Here is a 6936-nt window from a genome sequence, read left to right as displayed (position 1 = left end):
ATAACATGCTTTCTCTTTGGAATTGTGGATGAAAACCATGTTAAAGCAAGGCATCTCTCCACTCCTTAAAATCCTTTTACGGATGACAGTTGTTTGCCGGACATGAAAAAAAACTATTATTTTTTACCTCTGAGGTTATATTATCTAAAGTATAATTATCCACATCCTAGTATTTCTGTTCACTCATTGTTTCCGTCATTTGGAAAACAGTGAAGGTTTAAGAATGCACAACTATTATATTTAGCAGCATGCATGTTCAAAATATTCAATGTCTGCTTACAACGTACCTCTTGTGTTTAAATATTAAGGTCAGTATTCAACACACATCTAAAGCTGTCAGCAGGTTCCTTCATAAGAAGTTACCAGCAGCATGTCCAAGGTCTCTAGAGCCTCACCAGTATACCAACAGTCCTTATATTATGTTACAAATTCATTCTACAAATAGACCAACAACATTTGTTAACATATTTCTTCTTTAAATAAAAAAGTAGGAATACTAGGAGTTTTGTTAAAAAAGTAGGGAAAAAAGTAGGAACAGACCTAAAAAGTAGGAACAGTAGGAAAAAATAGGACTACTTGAAAGCCTGAGTGTGACCTTGACCTTTGGGCTAGGGATCTGGCTGTCGCGATACCTCATCTCAGTATGGGATACATGTGACAGGTAATATTAGAATCCCATCAAGAATGAACTATGGACCGGACAGGGGAAAAAAACACTACTTCCAAGTGTGGCCTTGACCTTTGAGCAAGGGGTCTTGGTGTTGCATTAGACATGTTTTCTCATTATGGTAATATTAAAATCGCTCCAAAAATGACAGTTATAAACCGGACAGGAAAGGCACTATTTCCTTTGACCTCCAAGTGTGACTGGTGATGGGGTCATGCAAAGCTAAGTGTGAAGTAAGAAAGACAAAATATCTAGTATATAATCATAGGATGTTTTTTTTTTTGTATTTTAGGGTTTAACGACACATAGTTATAGAATAGAAAACGTGGAAACTCCACAGGTCGTTCAACACAACAAAAACGAAAATATTGCAGGCTCGGTTTGACTGAGCCTGTTCATGGACGGTAGTGTAAATGCATGCTACCGTCCACGCCCTCTAGCCAGTCATGTGGCGATTTTTTAGCCTTTCGTGGTGGAGGAAGACCCCAGACATCAGTTCACCATAGGCGTGCCCCTGGATAAAACCACCGAACTTCAATAAACCAGCTTGCTGCCTTCCTTGGAAGTGTATTTTCAATAATTATTCAGACAGAAAGAATGGGTCAGACAGGTACATATAGCAGAACTCCTCCCCTTTCACTTCCCTGCTGACAGATAGAAGGCGACAGTAGGTTTCAACTAGACATTGTTCCGTGACGAATTCCATTTTGGCGAAACATATTCATATCATCATTAAAATCAATCAATTTGTTTCTTGTATTTTTCTGTAGCGTATCCGTCTCCTTTCATGCTGTTGAATATTACAGATTCGAAACAAATATTTCGTTTGGACCTAGTTAATAAAGATGAAAAACAAGAATTTGACTTGTTACTTAGGATGTAATATCATGCGTAAACGCTATCACGAAAAACAGAGGAAAGAAACGAAAGTAACAATTCGATTATTTGATTTTATTGACACCTGACTGTTTACAAAGTTCTCATTGTTTATACAACAAAGTTAAAACATGTCGTTGTTAATATCCACCTACATGTACAATCATAAGTATAACATATATCAATCTTAAAGTAACACAGCTTCCTGAATGTCATCTTTTCGCTGAAAATTACATAAACAAGTTCGTTTCAAACATGTTTTTGTTGATAACTTGTTCTTTTATACAAGCAAATGTACTTTTGCATTACATCATTCTTATTCAACGCCTAGACATTCATGTGGTAATTTAATATAAATGGTATTAGCCGTCGATCTGATATATAAATGTTGTCTTAGGTCGCCAGCATCAAAACACCTTAACCAGATATATCTAATAACCGTATTTGCTGATGCTCTACTCGCGATTCTTAAGTTATTATCACAATAGAATTAAGTCTGGAAGATTATGATCTAACCAGTCGATTTCCATTTTAGTGAATACTGTGTCGTCATTGGGCGTTGTTGCTGGTTCAATAGGTTTTTGACTAGTGCACTTATATTTATATATATTGCTTTTTGTTACTAATATCTTTGTTTTAGAAATCTCTGTCGAGTTTAGAACATAGCTGGGATTGTGAGTGAGTTAGCTTGTGCACTATTAAATAGTGCACTGTCTTCGAGTGATATTTTGCGACTGGCCATTTCAAGTATATAAATTTATCACGAATAATAATTAACACAGTTTGAGGTAGTTTCAGTCTATTGCTTTTAGCTTATACATGTACATTTAATTAACACGTGTCATGTGGCGGCCGTAAATACTACTCTTTCAATTGACAGTGTTTAATTATTTCCGGCCTTAAGGGTTTTCTAATTTATGTGTTATTTCTCTCTACATAATTAGCAATTACCTCGAACTTTATGTTGTATATGTTCTTTTATTATACGACTGGACACCGCCTTGAACGACTGGTGGCAAAAACACCACCGGGTATGCTATTGTTTGGCCCGCGTTTCTTGCTACCAATGGGTCTTCTCAGGAAAGTTGTTATTAGAATTTAGATTGTAGAACTGTCTTCCCGAAAATTGTTTTAAAACTTTTGAATTGCCTTATAGACTCCATGATGAAATAGAAAATGTGACAGACACATCAAAAATGAAAATATAGAAGGCTCAGTTTGGTTGAGCCTTAAACTAATACTCAAGGACAATCCTGAATAAGGTGATGAAATAGAAAATGTGACCGACACGTCAAAAATGAAAATATAGAAGGCTCAGTTTGGTTGAGCCTTAAACTAATACTCAAGGACAATCCTGAATAAGGTTGATTGATTTTCAGAAATATAGATAAAATGCCAGTACAAGATTAAATCATAGATTAAGTTCCTCAGTCTGTGTGTGTAGTGTGCGAGTGTTGTTCGTGTGTGCCTTTGGGGAGGCTGCGTTTTTGGAACGTGGCTTTCCCTGTTGGATATTCTTCCTTGTTTTTCTTAAGCCGCCGACCGGCGGCAGTTATTATTATTATTATTATTATTATAATTATACCAGATTTATATAGCGCCCTTTTCATGATCAGTTTCACGCACAAAGGCGCTTTACATAGTTCAAATGCAGCCACACAGGGCGCATAATTCATCCTTTACTAGTACAGACACAGAGCGATCTGATCAGAGGGACAGAGTGAGACAAAGCCCCCACGACAGAGAGATCAGAAATCAGATACAGGCTTGTCCGGCTAACTTAGCCTAGCTCGTTGCGAATAGACAGCCTGGTTCTTTAACGTGCTCAGTGTATAGCACTGATACACGCAAGGATTGCCTGGGTTCCTGACCAGTAGGCCTACACCTCTAGTTGGGTGGGAAACACCGAAAAGCGTTTCTGAAAATTCCCGAGTAGCTGCCGGGGATCGAACTTCCGACCTCAGGATTGGAAGGCCAGTATGCAAACCACTGAGCTATCCGTCCACCCAGTTGATCGAATATTTTTCTTACAACGTGTAAGATGTTTTAAATGACATATCAGTCATTAAAAAGAGATTAAGCAGGGCAAGGGATTAAAATATACATGTATTATTGTTAGTCAAATGTTGACTCTATACGAATATACATCGATTCATTATGATTTATTGGAAAATGAGCTTCATTAATCCATTTTTAGCTCACATGAGCACAAAGTGCTCAGGGTGAGTTATTATGATCGCTCGTTCGTCGTCAGGCGTCTGTCCGACGTCCGTCGCCAGTCCGTCTTCACTTTTTCAAACAATATCTCTCTATGGTGAACGTTTATGAAACTTGGTCTTAAGTTATCTCTTCCAAGTAGTTTAAACGGTTCCGCTTGGTTGCACATAAGGGCCACAAGAGCTGAAAATAGAAATATATGACACTGCTGGTCCGAATTTGAAATGTCACACAAATGGTCCTTGTGTGACTCTACCAATATTGTTTTTTTTATTCGCCAAAAACATGGCCACCAGGGTGTGTGGCCATTTTTCCACATGTATATGTATATTTTGGGGACTTAATTTTGAAATAATTTTACATAAATCTGTATTTCCTTTAAATTAGACAACTACTACTTTGCTTTTTGCAGCAGACTTTTAAGTATGCAGTCATTAAATCAAAATGTACCTTCGTTAGCCTATTGTTCAGTAACGAATACCCCACAAACACTATTATGTTAAGGATATGAGACACCGCCGACATCTCTACTCCACGTGTCTGTTTCAACGAAGTTTGTTTAAAAATTAGTCATTTGCAATATACCTAAACACGCCCGTAATAATAAATGTCTTACATATAAAAAGCTTGTTCTGATAATAAGATCTGAATTGTTAGTTATATAAGATATATCTGATATAGATTTGAATGGTCCTTTAAGCAGTTATCAACAAGGAACAGTAACAATTTTCACAAAAATATAACGACGTGAACTATAAAGTTCCTACTTTAGAACAATGATGCAACATTTTTATAAACAATCGTAATTTTTTTATATAAAAGGCTGTTTCGCTCACAACAGGCTTATACAGCAATATCGCATCACTCATTCTATTACGTTGTTTGTGACGGGTTAGATGCAGTTAATTCAAATGACCAGTAGCTGAAGCACTCCAGATACAGCAAAACAGGATTATTTTGTCATCAGTCACTACTGATAGCAATGTAATGAGACAGAAGTAATTCATATGATATATACTGTATAAAGATTCATGAGTTACTGCCAGAACGATAAAGACCAGTCCTCTCTGGACGTTTTTGTCCACACATGTGTTTAGCTGGCATTTTAGTTCCACTATTACAAAGTTTTCAAATGGCTGAGTAATTGTTGCCACCTTCCATCTGAAAGTATTGTAAGAATGTGATTTATTTATTGTATTATATATGTAAAGATTTGAATGCAGATAAGAAATATCCACATATTATTGAACTCACACACCAAGTTAAAATTACATAATTGATAGACAGCATAGTTCTGGTATCTGAAAAGTGTAAGTCGTCTTAACGCCCCCTCCCCACCTCTCTCAACCCCTCAAGAAAAACAAAACATTAGTTCGCCTTTTTAAATGTGAAATATTACCTTTCTCTTTCATCCTCAATAGTCTTTTATCACGTGTTTTAGAGAATAAATGAAAAAGTAAAGATTGTTCTATCGTTTCATAATCAAACTGCATCTATGTTTTCATATTTATATTTGCACAAACACAATGTTGGAGCAAAATACGTTACAGCATTTCAATTTATACATTTATTGCAATATGTAATTACAATTTTGCTTCCTAGAAAGCGGTGGCTTAGGACCAATCGGGTAAGTAGAGTCACAATCCCTGAATCCCCTGATTGCTTTTTGCAATACTGCTGGTGATATAAACAAGATTGTAAAATACTTGTCCGAGTATATCACTGCAGTATCCCTAACATGTATGAGCTGGATATCCGCTCTGTTTATATGTTTAAGAAACGGAAATTGTGCAGGGACTTGCTGAACGACATGTTATAGCTGCCAGATGTTTCAAAATAAAGCACGATGGAAAAGAAATCATAACAAACACTATCATACTTACATTTGGCGTCCCATTCCTTCCTAGTTCTGTAAAAATAGGTTATCTCCAAACAAAGGTCACCCAGTACATACCAAATTCCCTCCAATGATATAACTGTTTTTAATTTGGACACAACGAATCAAACTGCAAAGGAGATTTCGTCTGTCATAAATGCAAACAAAACGGTTTCTCTCATGAGCCAGACAGGTGCAAGAGTCCATTGTGTTGTGTAAATTGCGGCGAGGAACATTCAGCCAGGTCTCGCGACTGCAAGACAAGGAGGATCGAAAAGGAGGTCCTCAATGTCAAGTTCACACAGGGCATTGAATTTCCTGAAGCTAGACGAATTGCGAATGCTAAATTTATGCCACCATCACTAACAGCAACATATTCTTCCATCACAAAATCAAATACAAACAAATCAACAACGTTTTTTGACGCGTCTACGCAAACCGATTCTGTACCTCACCCAGACATACCAAAGGAAAAGCCGAAAATAACTGAAAAACCTACGCAAACATCACAAGTTCAAACAGCCGCCACTAAATCACCAGCTGTACAAAATGTTCCCAGGTATTCAAATACGCCGTCGCCAAGGCAAAACGTTATGTCAAATTCTAATCAACGTTGGGTGAGTCAAACACCCAGACAAAAAATTGACTTGAAAACTGATTGGTTTGGAAAGGGATCAAATGATCCCATACAAACCCATAACCGGTTCCCTCTTGATTGATATGAACCGCTTGACGGGGGAGGATGATGACGATCCGCAATTATCTGCTCCGCCCAGTTTAACTAGCACAAAGGAGGGAAAGATCAAAAGGTTCCTTCCCGAGTCAATGCAGCACTAATACTTTTTTAAATTTCCAGTCGTTCAATTTTTGTTTACCATTGTAAATGGCAAGTAAAATTATCAAGTGGAATTGCCGTGGACTTAAAGCAAATAATTAAAGCAAATTATAATGAAATTCTCCTTCTCTTATCAAAATATGATCCTTCACTTATGTGCCTTAGTGAAACATTTTTAAAGGAAACGGACAAAATAGCTTTCAAAAATTATTCAGTATATAACTTCATTAATACTAACTATGACAGAGCTTCTGGTGGTACGTCTATTATTATTAATAATGCATGTCCATACAGACAAATTGTTCTAAATACAAGTATTCAATCAATTGCAATAAACGTTACATTACATCGACCAATTACTTTCTGTTCGATTTATATACCTCCCAAATTTAAACTAAATCTTGAAGATCTTGATGATCTTATAAAACAATTACCACAACCATTTTTGCTTATGGGAGATTTTAA

Source organism: Mercenaria mercenaria, chromosome 2 (genome assembly GCF_021730395.1).
Source record: "Mercenaria mercenaria strain notata chromosome 2, MADL_Memer_1, whole genome shotgun sequence".
Classification (NCBI taxonomy): domain Eukaryota; kingdom Metazoa; phylum Mollusca; class Bivalvia; order Venerida; family Veneridae; genus Mercenaria; species Mercenaria mercenaria.
This window is presented reverse-complemented; position numbering follows the sequence as displayed.